This window comes from Podarcis cretensis (assembly GCF_951804945.1).
Source record: "Podarcis cretensis genome assembly, chromosome: 18".
Taxonomy (NCBI): Eukaryota; Metazoa; Chordata; class Lepidosauria; order Squamata; family Lacertidae; genus Podarcis; species Podarcis cretensis.
Window position 1 is genome coordinate 14,562,933 of NC_137188.1, and position 20,711 is coordinate 14,583,643.

At 46.2% G+C, this 20,711-nt stretch overlaps 1 protein-coding gene and 2 long non-coding RNA genes across 6 annotated transcripts in view; 1 reads left to right on the top strand and 2 right to left on the bottom strand.

Annotated features, from left to right (window-relative positions):
• LOC307207324 (uncharacterized protein) overlaps positions 1-20,711 on the top strand; it is a gene marked incomplete at its 5' end in the record, with an annotated part of 58,916 nt that overhangs the window by 15,793 nt on the left and 22,412 nt on the right. Inside the window, one exon of one of the 4 annotated variants that reach the window (XR_013834647.1) lies at positions 1,386-2,169. The exons of 2 other annotated variants lie outside the window; for them this stretch is intronic. Of the gene's footprint in view, positions 1-1,385; positions 2,337-20,711 lie in introns of those variants that run through there. One more of the 4 variants, XM_079961094.1, reaches the window with a different exon arrangement.
• LOC307207327 overlaps positions 1-20,711 on the bottom strand; it is a 41,821-nt gene that overhangs the window by 6,509 nt on the left and 14,601 nt on the right. The gene's annotated exons all lie outside the window — the stretch shown is intronic.
• On the bottom strand, positions 2,099-13,288 carry LOC307207326. The gene is made up of 3 exons (XR_013834650.1): positions 12,780-13,288; positions 3,152-3,236; positions 2,099-2,185 (listed from the first exon to the last, which is right to left on the bottom strand). It is a non-coding gene; the product is annotated as an uncharacterized lncRNA (long non-coding RNA).

A 20,711-nucleotide genomic window follows, 5' to 3' on the forward strand; every position in this document is an offset into this window, starting at 1 on the left:
TCTAGAACATGTGCATCTTTTTCCTAGAGCATTCTTCCCCAGATTATGCTGGAATGGCACAGATTGTTTCCCTAAGAGATGGAACGATGACCTACCTGCTGAGGGATCCAGTGGGAGACAGTTCTAGATGATGTCCTTGTTCTGTAGGCATCATAACTCAAAAACTCCTATTTGGTGATATCTGCAAGGAAACAAAAGGCAGGTCTGAATTTAGGCCACTTAATACTATCTAGCAGCAGCGAGAAGTAAGCAAGTATTTGGTCAAAACATGTATTTTCCAGTATATAAGGACGATTTCATCTCACATAAGCAGGCCAACACAAGAACATGCAGGCAATGTAACAAAGGAGACTGTTCTCAGGATCCGATTTCTCGTTCACAGCCACATGTCAGAAAAAAGTTGCACAAGGTACTAACCCCATGGTGAGGAATAATAATAAGCCATTATTTATATCCGGCCTTCTGGCTGGATTTCCCCAGCCACTCTGGGCGGCTTCCAACAAAACACTAAAATACAATAACCTATTCAACATTAAAAGCTTCCCTAAACAGGGCTGCCTTCAGATGGAGGCTCCTGCATGATTTCTATCCATAAGACCCAAAAGACTCCCACCCACCCGCACTACAAGAGGAGAAATCAAACTTCCCTAAGTTAGTCCTGTTTCCATAGATAACACTCTCAGTGTTTTATATTATTATGGAATTTATTTCCACCAGGCCCTTGGGGTTTCTTACTTTTTCTCTGCGAAGGAACCACAGGCGGCAAAGTATTCCAAGGCTTACGATAAAACCCCAAACCCCGATAAAACAAAAAGGTCAAGGGCGAAAGCAGTAAAAAAACAAGGAGGTATGGGGGGGGGGAGTTTGAATGGCTTAGAAATTCAGGAAATCCTACCTGATGCCGGTGGAGAAAATGGAGCAGGGAAAAATCGTGAGGAGGGAGTCAGCATTTTGAAAAGTCTACTGAGTAAGAAAGGAGAAAAAAGGTCTCAGCTCTCCGAGGGGCAAGAGAGACAACACAGAGCTAAACAAAACAAACTTCAATGTGAGATCTAGACAATGTTTGGAATTCCCGTGAAACTCAGCCCATTTGGGAGGAACTTGGAGTTTTATATATACTGTACTGCTAAGACACTTTTGGAAACATTAGCTTGGAAACATCATTAAGCCCAAAGACTTATTGTAACAACACGCTTGTTGGAAACATCCGAAATACATTAGTAAGAGCTTTGGACTGTAGAGAAGTCATTCTACTTTACTTCTCAATATCTATGAAGTATCAGAACTGATCGGTTTGGGACCTTTTCCACGCTACCCTCTGCGAAAAGCAATGGGGGAATTAGAAGTTTTATATTCTCCACCTTATTAGACTTTCTTCATTACAGATGCTGTGCAGAAGGACGGATTCGATCAAGAGCTGACCAGGGTGTGTGCGGAGATTTGTATGTGTATCTGAATATGTTTGTTTGGACTATAAGGCTGTGCTTAAGGAAAGGAAATTGAGATAATCATTGGGTATGGAAAAAGTGAAAGTGAGAGAAATGGAGACACTCGGTGGCGAAAGAGAGAAGAGCAGGAAAAATACATTTTTGGGCAAATTGCACCTTGAAACAAAAGTATTAATTAAAGAAACATGAGTCAGATAGCCAAAACAACCACACCAGGGGAGAGAAGGACATCCAAAGTTGAGATCGAAGGGGAGTGAGATTTTGCAAAAATATTGGCAGACATAAGAGAAATAAGGTAAAGGAAAAAACATTGAGGAAAAGATAGTGGAAGTTGCAACAGACTTATCAGGGCAAATGAAGGAATGGAAAGTAGAAATGCAAACAGTAGAGGAACAATAAAAAAAAGTTCAGGAAGAAATGAGGGGAAATAAAGAAACTGGAAGGAGGAAGGAGGGAAGTCAGCTCTCAAGAGCAAGTGTAAATGTAAAGTGTAATATATTATGTGTATCTAATGTATGTAACTAAAACTAAATAAATAACAGTCATTATATATATATAAAAGAAGACAGCTGCCAAGAGAAGTGTCTGGCAGTCGTGCTTCTTTGATATTTGTGTACATATAAAAAAAAAATCATCACAAATTAAAAACTAGACAGTCATGCTGACGCTCCTCACCTGCTCTGCATCCCAGTGGCAGCCTTGGGCAGTCCAGTTGTGCCAGATGCAGAACAGCCGATCTAGGAAGAAAATAAAGAAGAAAATACAGCTTTTGTCTGTTCTTTTTATCTACCTTGGCCAACTACTAGCCTCAGAGGCAGCTGTTCTGAAAAAACCAGAACAGAACAATAACAAAATACACACACACAGGCCTACTCCCTGCAACAAAGGCCACAGGCACACAAACCCACCTGCTGCAGATATTTATTTTATTTGGACTCTGAAGCATACAAATGAACTTTATCTCAATGGATCAAGAATTAGTACCTTGCCCATTGATGTAGCCAAGGGGGAGCGCGGGGGGGGGGGGGGGGCAGCACTAGAAATCCTTAACTATCTGACCAATCCCATTGGCTCTGTCCCCCTTTCCAAAGTCCTGCCCTCCAACAAAGACCCTGGCTATGCTGATGACCTGGCCCCAAGCTTCCTGGCTGAGTCGAATTTCTCAACATTTCACATTATGTGTAGTTTCAGGATTCTTCACATTAACACCAATTCTGGTTTTGAGAAGACAAATAGCTAACCAAACTTGAAGCAACCTTCTCTCCCACCACAAAGTAGTTCTCCCGTCAAGGTCATAGCCTCAAAGGGAGCATTTCCTTCAGAAAAATGAATTTCACAACTTTGAGTTCAGCCCCAAATCTACCTCTAACCACTCAGTTCCAACTGCTGAGGAATGGAATTTTCTCAGGAATATTTTATCTGTTTGAACTGTGTATTTCCCCTTGGATGGCCTCGAGTCTTAGGAAGTGAGATTCATTCCTGTTCAAGGGTCTTCTTGATCTTTTGGAGCTGGAGCTTCCTTTCCATGCAGACCCTCCCCACCAATGCATTTGCTCCCACCTCCCACAAACGGAGTTTGCGCCTCCAAGCAGAGTTTGGGGCTCCACTCTCTGGGTGCTCGTATTTCACACAGTCAGGCCACGGATCACACCCTGGCCAGCACCCAGGAGATTCCCTAAGAGAAAGCGAGAACGATGGCCTACCTGCTGATGGAGACAGTGGTAGGCAGTTCTGGATGATGTCCTTGTTCTGTAGGTATCAGAACCAAAAACTGCTTTTTGGTGATCTCTGCAAGGAAACAAAAAGCAGGTATGAATTTAGGCCACTAGCAGCAGCAAGAAGTAAGTAAGTATTTGGTCAAAACATGTATTTTGCAGTATATAAGCACAATTTCAGCTCATATAAGCAGGCCACCTAAAGCAACAACACAAGAACATGCAGTCAATGCAACAAAGGAGACTGCTATCAGGATCCTATATTTTGTTCACTATTATTTCCCCAGCCACTCTGGGCAGCTTCCAACAAAACACTCAAATACAATAACCTATTCAACATTAAAAGCTTCCCTAAACAGGGCTGCCTTCAGATGAAGGCTCCTGCATGATTTCTATCCATAAGACCCAAAAGAGTCCCAGCCAGGTGTGTGTTCTCCAGCAATACTGGAAAAGACATGGATAGGAAAATAAACAGTGCCCTCGTGTGGCCAATACTGGAAAAGACATAGATAGGAAAGTAAACAGTGCCCTCGTGTGGCCATTACTGGAATAGACCTCAATAGGAAAATAAACAGTGCCCTCGTGTGGCCAATACTGGAATAGACATGGATAGGAAAGTAAACAGTGACCCCGTGTGGCCATTACTGGAATAGACCTCAATAGGAAAATAAACAGTGCCCTCGTGTGGCCAGTGCTGGTATAGAATTCATGATAATTTCTAGGTGTAAGTTATTTCCATGCAGGAATTTGAATATGGCTCTAAAATTATTTCCCCTTTCAAACTTTTAATTTCTCTCATTTGGATTCTGAAGCATACAAATGAGCTTTACCTCCTTTTATCATCACAACAATAGTATGATGACATGTTTTTGTCCTGATTTATGATTAATAAACCCATGGTTCCACAAGCCTCACACCACTCTCTGTGCGCCGTTAGCTTGGCTTATATGTCCTGGCTTTTAAGCCTGGGTCGCTGATTTACGTCTGAGCAGAGGCAGATGGGTCTTGGCAGCAGGACGGCTGGAAGGGGACGATCCTGCTGGGGGTGGTCAGCTGGCCTTGCGCCCCTCTGCCTGCCGACAACCACACCTCCCTTCAAGGAAGGCTCTTTCCCTTTCTTCTTTATATATCGGGAAGGGACCCCAAGGGTCATCCAGCCCAACCTGCTACCAGGCAGGAACTGACAACCTCACCCCCTTTGTGTCCCCAGCCCAGCTGGACGCTGCCCTCTTCAAAGGCCCTTGGAGGGCGATTTAGGGATCCACTGAGGGATCCACCCTTCTCCTGCAGCTGCCAGTTCAGTTCCGCCAGGAAGCTCCCCTTACCATCCCCTTTGGCTGCCTGAAGTTCTTGGGGTGACTGCTCATCTGCTAACAACATTTATACCTCCAGGCAAAACAGAAAGCAATGGAGGGTTGCCATTAAAGCTGGGTCTTCTAGATCCAAAGTGTTTTGGATGCTCCATTAGACAAATCAGCCAGCTCCCTGCCTCAAGTATTTGAATGCCCAGTTGTCAGGGGTTCAGGAGCAGAGGCACAGGGAGGAGAGGAGATGGAGAGCGAGGGGGAGGAATCCGAGGAGAGCATAGGAGAAGAGGACAGTGAACCGAGGGATTCCATGAGCCTCTCCAGCGAATCGGAAGATTCACAGAAGGGGGCGCCAGTGGCCAGGGGTAGGGGGTTCCCAAGGGGAACGTCCCAGGAGCAAGGGGACAGCAGGGACTCCCAGAGCAGTAGTTGGAAATCAGGACCAGCTTCCCCACCAGAGCAGAGTGGGGGGGAAGAGTCCCAAGGATCAGGGCCAGTGCATTCCCCACCAGGGAGAGAAGATAAGGCAGGGCTGACCACACCTCCATCGGAGAGTCAGACAACGGAGGGGAGGTCAGATCCGGCCAGTGTACCGGAAGAGGGAAGCAGTGACAGAAGTAGTGTAACGGTCAGGAGGAAGGTCACTGGGTTGGCGCGAGAGGCAAGTTCAAATGTACAGGAGCGCGGGACAGCAGAGAATGAGGATTGGGAACCGGGTCCTAAAGCCCGCCGGAGGGAATGGGAGGAGCTAAGCGACTCAGCGTCGGAAGAGTCCAGAAAGGGCAATGCCCCAGCGGGCAGGAGGACCCAGAGGAGGAGAGAGCAGCGTAAAAGGTGGAGCCGGGCTAGGATCTTAAACTGGTGTCATAGGGGAGGAGACTCAGACGGTACTTCGCCGGTCTAGGCTTTAAGACGTAGAGCTGCGCGCTACGGCTTTGAAATGGAAACTGAACCTCAATAAAGACTTTTGTACATAACTACAGCCTAGCGTTGGTCCTCTGTGAGCTGGGACCTAGAGGCAGCTCTGACAGTAAGTACCGTCTCTCTAAAAACCTCGCAACGTGAGGGGACGCAGCGAGGGGCGAAGATTGGTACTTCGCGAGCTCACAAAAGCAGCACAAGATGACTACCGAAGAACAACTGGCAGCCCTGCAAAACGTAGTGACACAACTTAACGCAGAAATACTAGCGGCCAGGAGGAGAGAAGAGGAATCAGATGCTGTCTGCAAGGATCTGCAAGCCAGGTTGGAAATGTTGGCTAAACAGGGGCTACCGGGAGCCAGACCAGAGGGGATTGGGCTCGGGAAGAGAGGAGGGAGCCTTGTGTCTCATTTCGATGGGAGTCTGCAGCAATATCCTAACTTCAGAGCAGACGTGGTTTTTGCGCTAAAGTTACTGGAGAAGGACTTTAGAGATGAGCAGGAAAAAGTAGGCTTCATACTAACGCATCTCCATGGAGAAGCTAAAGCGTGGTTGCGCAATCTGTGGAGAGATAATGATCCAGCCCTCCAAAACGCAAAAGCCTTCATTAAGGCAATGGATGCTTGTTTTTTATCAGCGATAGATGTAGATGTCGCTAGAAGAGAGATTCATGGTTTGAAACAAGGCAGAGCCACTGTGAGGCAATATCACTCCCGCTTTTTTGCATTGGTCAACGCACTGGGATGGGAAAAAGATTCAGCGGCCGTCAGGGACCTGTTCTGGGAGGGGCTGAACGGGGCTGTGAAAGACGAAATCACAAGGGGGGAGAGACCCCAGAGCACTCAAGAAGTGGTCCAGAGAGCGCTAACGATTGGTGTGCGTCTGGAAGAACGTCCCTGCAGCAAAGACGAAGGGCGTTGGGGACGCACACCAGCAAGAGCACCTCCTTTCTTTCCCAGGGACTCAGCGCGCGCTCAATCCACGCCTCCACTGGGAGGGGGAGAGGAGCCGATGGAGATAGGTGGTGCCAAGGCTCAGTCAGCAACCAGAGCCCCAACACCGGGAGCAGCCAAATATTATCCTTTGTGTGCTAGTGTATGTGCTCGTGTACCCCTTTGGGATGATAATTCATCTCCGCTTGGATTATGTGGATAAATCTATAGGTGAAAGAATCAATTATCTGGTTAAAGCAATGGTTCACTGGAAGAAATTAAGTTTTCAACACATTGCTTTGTCCCCTTTAGATAGCCTAACAAGAACAGGAAAAAGGAGACAACCCTCACCCACATGGCGGAAGCCAGGAGGTGCTGCCCCACCCCAATCAAATAAATAAAAACAATTTACTGTATTTTTACTGTGCTGGTTAGGGGGGTCGGTGTGATATATTGTTTAAAAATGTTCTTAAGTTTTATATGTATATTTCTATTTTTTCCCCTTTTACCTTCATGCCTGCAGTTGATTTTTCCTCCACCTCCTCTTCTCCCTTCATCATGCGAAGTTTCTTCCTCCTCCTCCTTTTCAGAGCAGGAATTCAGACCTAAGAAATATCAATAATGTCAATTATTTTCACAAGAAGGGAAAGAGGTCCATGTCAAAGCAGATCCATAATATTTCAAGCCCAGATTAAAGTGGAAGAAAGAATCAAGTAGCAAAGGAGCCAGCAGACGACTAACTGAAAGAAATGTGCCCCCCCCCCGTTTCTTCTTTCTGAAGCCCTTTCCCAAGAATCATCTAGCTGGAAGGGACCCCAAGGGTCATCCAGTCCAACCCGCCGCAAGGCAGGAATCTGCGAAGGAACCACAAGGGTTCATTTCATAATAATAATAATAATAATAATAATAATAATAATAATGTGGAGGAATTGGGATCTTGAGGAATTAGCTGGTTTCAAAACCACTGCTTCAAGCAGTGCTTCATCTGAACAATACACTGTTCAGGTACAGTTTCCAATACATTAAAGGCGGCCTGAGAGGGAAAGCAATGGAGATCTGCACTTTATTTTATATAAAGAATAAATGATTATTCTTATCACAGCCAGTTCCTCTGGAGTTGCTTCTCCCCCCAATTCAAATAAATAAAAATACTATACTGTTAAGGCTTAGGGGGGAAGAGGCCATGTCCCACTTGGGTGGGTGTGATTAATAATAATAATTGTCAGGGGCTCAGGAGCAGAGGCACAGGGGAGAGAGGAAATGGAGAGCGAAGGGGAAGAATCTGAGGGCAGCGTAGGGGAGTATGAGAGTGGCCCGAGAGATTCCATAAGCTTCTGCAGCAAATCAGAAGATTCCCAGAGGGGGGCGCCGACGGCCAGGGTGAGGGGGGTCCCAGGGGGGACACACCAGAAGCAAGGGGCCAGCGGGGACTCCCAAAGCAGCAGCGAGAGATCAGGACCAGCTCCTCCACCAGAGCGTAGTGGGGGGGAAGAGTCCCATGTATCAGGGCCAGCTTCTCCTCCAGCAGGGAGAGAAGATGAATCAGGGCTGGCCACGCCTCCATCGCAGAGTGAGGGAACGGAGGGGAGGTCAGGTCCAGCTAGCCTCTCTGAAGGGGGAAGCAGTGACAGGAGCAGTGTAACGGTCAGAAGGAAGGTTGCCGGCTGGGTGCGCGCGCCAAGTTCAAATGTACAGGCGTGCGGGACAGCAGAAAACCCGGATTGGGAACCAGGTCCTAAAGCCCGCCGGAGGGAGGGGGAAGACTCAGGGGACTCGGCGTCAGAAGAGTCTAGAAAGGGCAAGACCCCAGCGGACAGGCGGACCCAGAGGAGGAAAGAGCAAAGGAAGAGGTGGAGCAAGGCTAGAGTCTTAAACTGGTGTCTGGGGGGAGGAGATTCAGACGGAGCTTCAGCGGTCTAGGGTTTAAGACGTAGGGCTGCACGCCGCGGCTTTGAAATCGAAACTGAACTTCAATAAAGACTTTTGTATATAACAACGGACTGGCGTTGGTCCTTTATGAGCTGGGACCTTGGGCAGCCCTGACAATAATAATAATAATTTAACATTTAATGATACTCATAATTTATTACTCTTTCCCAGCCACCAGCAGGATATTTTTAAAAAACGAGAAAACGTCATATACTCCAAACTTCCCTCACCCTTTTATAAGAATAACCATGATAATTGTTGGCAAGTTTTGGGATGGGATAATAATATTATTATTATTAATAATAAGGCTTTCCTTGGCCAAGAATCCCTTCCTGGAGTCCCTTTTTGAGTGGAAAAGGGTTTTGGAATGGAGGAAAGTGGCAAAGGAGGGGATTTGATATGATTTTTACCTCTGTCAAGTGGTTAGGATACACTCAGGCATCCGATTTGTAACATGTCGTCTGTCATTTCTGCAAGAAATACATTGTTTCAGATACAGTTTCCAAGATACAGTTCGAATAAATAAAAATATTATGCTGTTAAGGCCATGTCCCACTTGGGTGGGTGGGGTTTATAATAATTATAACAATAATTTAACATTTAATGATAATAATAATGTACTGCTTTTTCCCAGCCACCAACAGAATATTTAAAAAATGATAAAACATCATATGCGACAAACTTCCCTCACCCTTTTATCAGAACAACAATTATAATAATAATGATAGGAATTGAAAAATGAAGAAGAATCCTCATTTATTCTCCTTTCCCAGCCGCTCCCCACAGAATATTAAAAACGCGACAAAACATACTATATTACAAACTTTGCCTCCTTTTATAATAACAATAATAAGAATAATAATCATGATTTAAAATGAAATGCTCATAATAATTTATTGTTGTTTCCCAGCATGAAAAAGGTGCCCAAAGAGCGCAGGAAACAGCTGAGGAGAAGCAGCTGAGAAACAGCTGGGAGAAGAAAAAGCGGGAAAGGGCTGGCCCCGCCCACCGCCCGGCCTGGGATTGGCCCAAAGGCCCACCTATCGTCGCCAAGATTGGATTGAGCGAGGGAGTTGCTAGGGCGGCCATTTTGGATAAGGGCAAGGGGACTGGAAAGAGGGAGGGGAAAGAAAGGGCGGAAGAGGCAGTGGTGGCGACATGTTGGTTGAGGGCAGTGGGGCCTAGACTAGATTTCTGCATTTCAGGGGTCAGACTAGATGCCTCTGGGGTTCCCTCTCTGCGTTTCAGGGGTCAGACTAGATGCCTCTTGTGGTCCCTGCGGGGAGGGAAGGCTGGAGGGACCCCCCAAAAAAATCCCTTCTGGGAGGTGTCCCAACAGTGCCTGAGGAGCCTGGTTAGTGCTAGACATAGATATAGGGTTAGACATAGACATAGATAGGTAAATAAACAGTGCCCTCGTGTGGCCAATACTGGAATAGACCTCAATAGGAAAATAAACAGTGACCCCGTGTGGCCAGTACTGGAATAGACATAGATAGGAAAATAAACAGTGACCCTGTGTGGCCAGTACTGGAATAGACATTATTGTTGTTTAGTCGTTTAGTCGTGTCTGACTCTTTGTGACCCCATGGATCATCAATATTATTATATATTATATTATAGTATTATTATTGTTGTTATTATATAATTATATATCCTGTCATTTTATCCAGGCACCCCCAACCCGCAGCCCGCCAGATGTTTTGGACTACAATTCCCATCATCCCTGACCGCTGGTCCTGTTTGCTAGGGATCATGGGAGTTGTAGTCCCAAAACATCTGGAGGGCCGCAGGTTGGGGGTGCCTGGATCCATAAGCTGCCGGGAGTCCCTGTCTGGGTTTTCTGGGAATGCGTGCTATTAATAATTATTAATAATAATTATTATTAATATTATTATCAATAATAATGATGATGATGACGAGGAGGATGCTTTAATTTGAAGAACTAACCCTAACCCTAAATTTCTCAAAGCTGCCTGAGAGGAAGGGAGAGAATAGTATATAATATATTATTCGTATATATAGATACACACACATAATAAATATATACGTAAATATACATAATAAATATAGACATTGGCTCGACCAAATGACTTAAACCATTCCTATCAGTTTGCCAAGAATTTCTCGATGGCTCAAGAAACCTCCTTTTGGAAATTTCTCAAACCTCATTTTGGAAATCAAATGTAAAAAATCCATCCTTGATCCTGTTTCTGCCCCCCCAAACTATCCCTTGGCGGGGAGTTCCAAAGGAGGGAGCTGCTCTCTGCAATGGATCTTTGAGGGCAAGTCTCAGGGGGCAAGGAGGTGGATTTCGAGGGCAAGCTGAGCTGTGGCTCCAATTCGAACCCAGGACCTGAGCCAGTTGCCCCACAGGTTCTTTCCCCTCGGCGAGGCTGGTCTCTGCCCCCCAAACTCTGCGGACACCGTCCAACGCCTGCCACTTCCCAGATCAGCAAGTGGCGGGCAGTTCCCCAGATGGTGCGGGTTGGAGAGCAAGAGGCTGGGTGGGCCCAGGACGCCAGAAGGTGCTGGCCTGCGAATCAAGTGGCAGGGAGTTTCCAAGGAGCAGACTTCCCCATCTCCAGAGGCGCGGGGATTTCTTCGTCTCCAGTGGCAGGGAGTTCCCAGGGTGGCAAGCGCTGCAAGTCTATTCAGTCAGCTGGCAGACGGGCCTAGATTTACAAAGGGAATTTTCGCCCCGAAAGAGGGCGGGACTCGAACCTGCAGCTTCAGCTCTAGCAAGGGATTTCAGCGGACGGAGGGATGCCCTCGAAGGGGTGGTGTCGCTGGAGACTTTTCAGATGAGAGGAATGAAATTTTTATATACAGGGCGGTTCACAGACCAATGAAGAAATATTAATGAACAAATAGTATTTCTTATTGTCATTTTTGTATTATCTTTTCCTATTCTTTATATTGTCACGGTGTTGGGTTGGGGGAACGGTGCCGGGTTCGAGTTTGGGGCAGCATGTGCACCCCCCTCTCTCGGGCGCAGGTAGCGATGGAGGGGCTGTGCCGTCCTGTGGCGCCCGATGACCTGGAGATAAGTCTTGGGAGTTGTAGCGCCGCGTGAACAAAGGGTTCTGGGTGCAAGAGGGCCAGGGGATCAACAGCTCTGGCTTCTCATGAGATTTGGAATCCGGCTCCTGCGGCTGGAGGAAGCCCCATGGCGACTGACGGAGCTGGGATTGGGCCGGGCCAGGCCGGGCACCGACGGTGAGTCTCGCACGCGGTACCCCCATGCGTCTGGGGCTGGAGGCTTACGACCCTGCGAGGTGGGCCAAGGGGATCGGAAGGAAGCGTCGCAAGAACGGTTTGCTCTGAGCCGGGTTTGGGTGCGAGAAACCGGGCTTCTCTCCTGATTATCTCCATCCAGGTGGGCGCCGGGCACCATGCCGCCCGCCTCGCCAAGAAGACCCTTAAAGGCGCCGGCTGCTTCCGCTACTGCATGGCTTTCCGGGGAGAAGGCGGTGAGTTGGGTTTGGCTTGGGTCGGTGGAACTCCCTGCGGCGGAAACGGAATTCTAGCGGAGCCTCCGAGACCTGAACCCCCCTGCCCATCTGACTCTGCCTTCCTTTCCCTCCGGGTGCTCCTGTCCGGCCCGCAGGGGGAGCGCGCCTGGTCTGGCGGGAGGAGAGGCTTCTCCTTGACAGCGGTGGCAAGTTGCAGGTAAGCCATCTCAGAAAGTCTGGGGCCTTTGGGACTGTCTGCCACTGGATGCCCTATCAAGACGTGGGGCTTTTTAGTTCGAAAAAGAGACTCCCAATTCCCCTTTGGGACTCCCTGCCACTTTGGAACGCCTCAGGGTGAGAAATTCAGCAGGTGTCGGATTCAAATTCCTTCCTGGCAGGAGGAGCTGCTGCTTTGAACCCATGTTTTGCATGCGGTGCTGGAAGCGGGCGCCATCGCAGTGGACAACGTAGCATAAGCGGCCGGAGGCGGGTGCGAGGAGCACCGCCAGGAGAGCGATAGTGAAGGGGAGGGCAGTCCAATGCTTGGGGGATCCGGGGTTCGAGAGACACACAGGCGCACACGAAGAGAGGCGCCCCAGTTCGAGGGCATCGGCAAGGTTGTCTTTCGAGAGGGGAGGCCCTGGCACCCGGGACTCCCTGTCCCACCCCCAGCCCCAGAGGCAGCCTGGCCCTGAACTACCCGCTTTGCGTTCGCAGGACCAGGTCTGGATCGTGGAGCTGCCCGTCGGCGTGCCAAAAGACTGGCCCCTTTCTCAAATTCGACAAACCAATCGATAGGTGGAAGAATCAATTACCTGGTTGATCTGAAGAAATTAAGTTTTCAACAAATTGTTAGTCACCCTTAGAAAAGAAAAAAGGCGACCTCACCAACATGGGGGAAGCCAGAAGGTTTTGCCCTACCCTAGTCAAATAAATAACAACACTTTCCTGTATTTTTACTGTACTGTACTGTGCTGGTTAGGGGGGGTCAGTGTGATATATCAGGACTGGGGGGGGGGGGTTAAAAATGTTCTTTAGTGTTATGTGTATATTTCTATTTTTCCCCTTTTACCTTCATGTCTGCAGCTGACTTTTCCTCCACCTCCCCTTCTCCCTTCATCAGGCGAAGTTTATTCCTCCTCCTCCTTTTCAGAGCAGGAATTCAGACCTAAGAAATATCAATAATGTCCATTATTTTCCCAAGAAGGGCAAGAGGGGTCCCCGTCCAAGCAGACATAGAATATGTCCAGCCCAGATTGCAGTGGAAGAAAGAATCAAGCGGGAAAGGAGCCAGCAGACGACTAGCGGGAAGAAATGTGCTTTCCCCCCTGTTTCTTCTTTCTGAAGCCCTTTCCCAAGAATCATATAATTTATTATTATTATTATTATTATTATTATTATTATGCATCTAGCTGGAAGGGACCCCAAGGGTCATCCAGTCCAACCCGACGCAAGGCAGGAATCTGCTAAGGAACCACAATGAAACTGCATTTAATAAAAAGTGGAGGAATTGGGATCGTGAGGAATTGGCTGGTTACAAAACAACGGCTTCAAGCAGTGCTTCATCTGCACAATACATTGTTCAGGTACAGTTTCCAATACATTAAGGGTGGTCTGAGGGGGAAAGCAATGGAGATTTTCACTTTGTTTTATATAAATAATAAATTAATTATTATTATTATCATCACAGCCAGTTACTCTGGTGTTGCTGTAGCCAAGGGGAGCTTCCCCGACCCAATTCCAATAAATAAAAATACTATACGGTTAAGGCTGTTGCCATTACTGGAAAAGACATTGATAGGAAAATAAACAGTGCCCTTGTGTGGCCATTACTGGAATAGACATAGATAGGAAAATAAACAGTGCCCTCCTGTGGCCATTACTGGAATAGACATAGATAGGAAAATAAACAGTGCCCTCCTGTGGCCAGGACTGGAATAGACCTCAATAGGAAAATAAACAGTGCCCTCGTGTGACCATTACTGGAATAGACCTCAATAGAAAAATAAATAGTGCCCTCCTGTGGCCAGGACTGGAATAGACCTCAATAAGAAAATAAACAGCGACGTCGTGTGGCCATTACTGGAATAGACCTCAATAGGAAAATAAACAGTGCCCTCCTGTGGCCATTACTGGAATAGACATAGATAGGAAAATAAACAGTGCCCTCCTGTGGCCAGGACTGGAATAGATCTCAATAGGAAAATAAACAGCGACGTCGTTTGGCCATTACTGGAATAGACCTCAATAGGAAAATAAACAGTGCCCTCCTGTGGCCATTACTGGAATAGACCTCAATAGGAAAATAAACAGTGCCCTCCTGTGGCCAGGACTGGAATAGACCTCAATAGGAAAATAAACAGTGCCCTCCTGTGGCCAGGACTGGAATAGACATAGATAGGAAAATAAACAGTGCCCTCCTGTGGCCAGGACTGGAATAAACCTCAATAGGAAAATAAACAGCGACGTCGTGTGGCCATTAGTGGAATATACATATACAGGAAAATAAACAGTGTCCTCCTGTGGCCAGGACTGGAATAGACCTCAACAGGAAAATAAACAGTGCCCCCGTGTGGCCATTACTGGAATAGACCTCAATAGGAAAATAAACAGTGCCCTCCTGTGGCCAGGACTGGAATAGACCTCAATAGGAAAATAAACAGCGACGTCGTGTGGCCATTACTGGAATAGACATATATAGGAAAATAAAGTGTCCTCCTGTGGCCATTACTGGAATAGACATGGATAGGAAAATAAACAGTGCCCTCGTGAGGCCAGTACTGGAATAGACATGGATAGGAAAATAAACAGTGCCCTCGTGTGGCCAGTACTGGAATAGACATAGATAGGAAAATAAACAGTAGGAAAATACAATGCCACCCATGGAACCTGAGTGAATATCAAGCGTGGGTTGTGTCCAGGAACCTGGGGGATTTCTTTCCCGTGTGCGCATGTTTTCCTCTTTAAATAAACAGCCCATGCAAGTTTCCAGCTCTTAAGGCTATCGAGATTAGCCTGGCCGTCTCAGAAAAATATGGTACCTGGTTAAAGCAATGGTTCATCTGAAGAAATTCAGTTTCCAACCCATTGCTTTGTCCCCTTTAGATGGCCTAACAAGAAAAGGAAAAGGTGACAAACCTCACCAACGTGGGGGAAGCCAGAAGGTGCCAATCAAAGAAATAAAAACACTTTCCTGTATTTTTACTGTATTTTTACTGTGCTGGTTAAGGTGGGTCGGTGTGATATATCAGGACTGGGGGGGTTTAAAAATGTTCTTTAGTGTTATGTGTATATTTCTATTTTTCCCCCTTTTGCCTTCATGTCTGCAGCTGACTTTTCCTCCACCTCCTCTTCTCTCTTCGTCCGGCGAAGTTTCTTCCTCCTCCTCCTTTTCAGAGCAGGAATTCAGACCTAAGAAATATCAGTAATGTCGATTATTTTCCCAAGAAGGGCAAGAGAGGTCCCCGTCCAAGCAGACATAGAATATTCCCAGCCCAGATTGCAGTGGAAGAAAGAATCAAGCGGGAAAGGAGCCAGCGGACGACTAGCGGGAAGAAATGTGCTTTACCCCGTTTCTTCTTTCTGAAGCCCTTTCCCAAGAATCATATAATTTATTACTATTATTATTATTATGCATCTAGCTGGAAGGGACCCCAAGGGTCATCCAGTCCAACCCGCCACAAGGCAGGAATCTACAAAAGAACCACAAAGAAACTGCATTTAATAAAAAGTGGAGGAATTGGGATCTTGAGGAATTAGCTGGTTACAAAACAACGGCTTCAAGCAGTGCTTCATCTGCACAATACATTGTTCAGGTACAGTTTCCAATACATTAAGGGTGGTCTGAGGGGGAAAGCAATGGAGATTTTCACTTTATTTTATATAAATAATAAATTAATTATTATTATTATCATCACAGCCAGTTACTCTGGTGTTGCTGTAGCCAAGGGGAGCTTCCCCGACCCAATTCCAATAAATAAAAATACTATACGGTTAAGGCTGTTGCCATTACTGGAAAAGACATCGATAGGAAAATAAACAGTGCCCTCGTGTGGCCATTACTGGAATAGACATCGATAGGAAAATAAACAGTGCCCTCGTGTGGCCATTACTGGAATAGACATCGATAGGAAAATAAACAGTGCCCTCGTGTGGCCATTACTGGAATAGACCTCAATAGGAAAATAAACAGTGCCCTCCTGTGGCCATTACTGGAATAGACCTCAATAGGAAAATAAACAGTGCCCTCGTGTGGCCAGGACTGGAATAGACCTCAATAGGAAAATAAACAGCGACGTCGTGTGGCCATTACTGGAATAGACCTCAATAGGAAAATAAACAGTGCCCTCCTGTGGCCATTACTGGAATAGACATAGATAGGAAAATAAACAGTGCCCTCCTGTGGCCAGGACTGGAATAGACCTCAATAGGAAAATAAACAGTGCCCCCATGTGGCCATTACTTGAATAGACCTCAATAGGAAAATAAACAGTGCCCTCCTGTGGCCATTACTGGAATAGACCTCAATAGGAAAATAAACAGTGCCCTCCTGTGGCCAGGACTGGAATAGACCTCAATAGGAAAATAAACAGTGCCCTCCTGTGGCCATTACTGGAATAGACCTCAATAGGAAAATAAACAGTGCCCTCCTGTGGCCATTACTGGAATAGACCTCAATAGGAAAATAAACAGTGCCCTCGTGTGGCCAGGACTGGAATAGACCTCAATAGGAAAATAAACAGCGACGTCGTGTGGCCATTACTGGAATAGACCTCAATAGGAAAATAAACAGTGCCCTCCTGTGGCCATTACTGGAATAGACATAGATAGGAAAATAAACAGTGCCCTCCTGTGGCCAGGACTGGAATAGACCTCAATAGGAAAATAAACAGTGCCCCCATGTGGCCATTACTTGAATAGACCTCAATAGGAAAATAAACAGTGCCCTCCTGTGGCCATTACTGGAATAGACATAGATAGGAAAATAAACAGTGCCCTCCTGTGGCCAGGACTGGAATAGACCTCAATAGGAAAATAAACAGTGCCCCCATGTGGCCATTACTTGAATAGACCTCAATAGGAAAATAAACAGTGCCCTCCTGTGGCCATTACTGGAATAGACCTCAATAGGAAAATAAACAGTGCCCTCCTGTGGCCAGGACTGGAATAGACCTCAATAGGAAAATAAACAGTGCCCTCCTGTGGCCAGGACTGGAATAGACCTCAATAGGAAAATAAACAGCGACGTCTGTGGCCATTACTGGAATAGACCTCAATAGGAAAATAAACAGCGACGTCGTTTGGCCATTACTGGAATAGACCTCAATAGGAAAATAAACAGTGCCCTCCTGTGGCCATTACTGGAATAGACCTCAATAGGAAAATAAACAGTGCCCTCCTGTGGCCAGGACTGGAATAGACCTCAATAGGAAAATAAACAGTGCCCTCCTGTGGCCAGGACTGGAATAGACATAGATAGGAAAATAAACAGTGCCCTCCTGTGGCCAGGACTGGAATAGACCTCAATAGGAAAATAAACAGCGACGCCGTGTGGCCATTACTGGAATATACATATATAGGAAAATAAACAGTGTCCTCCTGTGGCCAGGACTGGAATAGACCTCAACAGGAAAATAAACAGTGCCCCCGTGTGGCCAGGACTGGAATAGACCTCAATAGGAAAATAAACAGCGACGTCGTGTGGCCATTACTGGAATAGACATATATAGGAAAATAAAGTGCCCTCCTGTGGCCATTACTGGAATAGACATGCATAGGAAAATAAACAGTGCCCTCGTGAGGCCAGTACTGGAATAGACATGGATAGGAAAATAAACAGTAGGAAAATACAATGCCACCCATGGAACCCGAGTGAATATCAAGCGTGGGTTGTGTCCAGGAACCTGGGGGATTTCTTTCCCGTGTGCGCATGTTTTCCTCTTTAAATAAACAGCCCATGCAAGTTTCCAGCTCTTAAGGCTATCGAGATTAGCTTGGCCGTCTCAGAAAAATATGGTACCTGGTTAAAGCAATGGTTCATCTGAAGAAATTCAGTTTCCAACCCATTGCTTTGTCCCCTTTAGATGGCCTAACAAGAAAAGGAAAAGGTGACAAACCTCACCAACGTGGGGGAAGCCAGAAGGTGCCAATCAAAGAAATAAAAACACTTTCCTGTATTTTTACTGTATTTTTACTGTGCTGGTTAGGGTGGGTCGGTGTGATATATCAGGACTGGGGGGGGGGAGGTTTAAAAATGTTCTTTAGTGTTATGTGTATATTTCTATTTTTCCCCCTTTTACCTACATGTCTGCAGCTGACTTTTCCTCCACCTCCTCTTCTCCCTTCGTCCGGCGAAGTTTCTTCCTCCTCCTCCTTTTCAGAGCAGGAATTCAGACCTAAGAAATATCAGTAATGTCGATTATTTTCCCAAGAAGGGCAAGAGGGGTCCCCGTCCAAGCAGACATAGAATATTCCCAGCCCAGATTGCAGTGGAAGAAAGAATCAAGCGGGAAAGGAGCCAGCAGACGACTAGCGGGAAGAAATGTGCTTTCCCCCCTGTTTCTTCTTTCTGAAGCCCTTTCCCAAGAATCATATAATTTATTACTATTATTATTGTTATGCATCTAGCTGGAAGGGACCCCAAAGGTCATCCAGTCCAACCCACTGCAAGGCAGGAATCTATAAAAGAACCACAAAGAAACTGCATTTAATAAAAAGTGGAGGAATTGGGATCTTGAGGAATTAGCTGGTTACAAAACAACGTCTTCAAGCAGTGCTTCATCTGCACAATACATTGTTCAGCTACAGTTTCCAATACATTAAGGGTGGTCTGAGGGGGAAAGCAATGGAGATTTTCACTTTATTTTATATAAATAATAAATTAATTATTATTATTATCATCACAGCCAGTTACTCTGGTGTTGCTGTAGCCAAGGGGAGCTTCCCCGACCCAATTCCAATAAATAAAAATACTATACGGTTAAGGCTGTTGCCATTACTGGAAAAGACATCGATAGGAAAATAAACAGTGCCCTCGTGTGGCCATTACTGGAATAGACATCGATAGGAAAATAAACAGTGCCCTCCTGTGGCCATTACTGGAATAGACATCGATAGGAAAATAAACAGCGACGTCGTGTGGCCATTACTGGAATAGACCTCAATAGGAAAATAAACAGTGCCCTCCTGTGGCCATTACTGGAATAGACATAGATAGGAAAATAAACAGTGCCCTCCTGTGGCCAGGACTGGAATAGACCTCAATAGGAAAATAAACAGTGCCCCCGTGTGGCCATTACTGGAATAGACCACAATAGGAAAATAAACAGTGCCCTCCTGTGGCCATTACTGGAATAGACCTCAATAGGAAAATAAACAGTGCCCTCCTGTGGCCAGGACTGGAATAGACCTCAATAGGAAAATAAACAGTGCCCTCCTGTGGCCAGGACTGGAATAGACATAGATAGGAAAATAAACAGTGCCCTCCTGTGGCCAGGACTGGAATAGACCTCAATAGGAAAATAAACAGCGACGTCTGTGGCCATTACTGGAATAGACCTCAATAGGAAAATAAACAGCGACGTCGTTTGGCCATTACTGGAATAGACCTCAATAGGAAAATAAACAGTGCCCTCCTGTGGCCAGGACTGGAATAGACCTCAATAGGAAAATAAACAGCGACGTCGTTTGGCCATTACTGGAATAGACCTCAATAGGAAAATAAACAGTGCCCTCCTGTGGCCAGGACTGGAATAGACCTCAATAGGAAAATAAACAGTGCCCTCCTGTGGCCAGGACTGGAATAGACCTCAATAGGAAAATAAACAGTGCCCTCCTGTGGCCAGGATTGGAATAGACCTCAATAGGAAAATAAACAGTGCCCTCCTGTGGCCAGGACTGGAATAGACCTCAATAGGAAAATAAACAGCGACGTCGTGTGGCCATTACTGGAATATACATATATAGGAAAATAAACAGTGTCCTCCTGTGGCCAGGACTGGAATAGACCTCAACAGGAAAATAAACAGTGCCCCCGTGTGGCCATTACTGGAATAGACCTCAATAGGAAAATAAACAGTGCCCTCCTGTGGCCAGGACTGGAATAGACCTCAATAGGAAAATAAACAGCGACGTCGTGTGGCCATTACTGGAATAGACATATATAGGAAAATAAAGTGTCCTCCTGTGGCCATTACTGGAATAGACATGGATAGGAAAATAAACAGTGCCCTCGTGAGGCCAGTACTGGAATAGACATGGATAGGAAAATAAACAGTGCCCTCGTGTGGCCAGTACTGGAATAGACATAGATAGGAAAATAAACAGTAGGAAAATACAATGCCACCCATGGAACCTGAGTGAATATCAAGCGTGGGTTGTGTCCAGGAACCTGGGGGATTTCTTTCCCGTGTGCGCATGTTTTCCTCTTTAAATAAACAGCCCATGCAAGTTTCCAGCTCTTAAGGCTATCGAGATTAGCCTGGCCGTCTCAGAAAAATATGGTACCTGGTTAAAGCAATGGTTCATCTGAAGAAATTCAGTTTCCAACCCATTGCTTTGTCCCCTTTAGATGGCCTAACAAGAAAAGGAAAAGGTGACAAACCTCACCAACGTGGGGGAAGCCAGAAGGTGCCAATCAAAGAAATAAAAACACTTTCCTGTATTTTTACTGTATTTTTACTGTGCTGGTTAAGGTGGGTCGGTGTGATATATCAGGACTGGGGGGGTTTAAAAATGTTCTTTAGTGTTATGTGTATATTTCTATTTTTCCCCCTTTTACCTTCATGTCTGCAGCTGACTTTTCCTCCACCTCCTCTTCTCTCTTCGTCCGGCGAAGTTTCTTCCTCCTCCTCCTTTTCAGAGCAGGAATTCAGACCTAAGAAATATCAGTAATGTCGATTATTTTCCCAAGAAGGGCAAGAGAGGTCCCCGTCCAAGCAGACATAGAATATTCCCAGCCCAGATTGCAGTGGAAGAAAGAATCAAGCGGGAAAGGAGCCAGCAG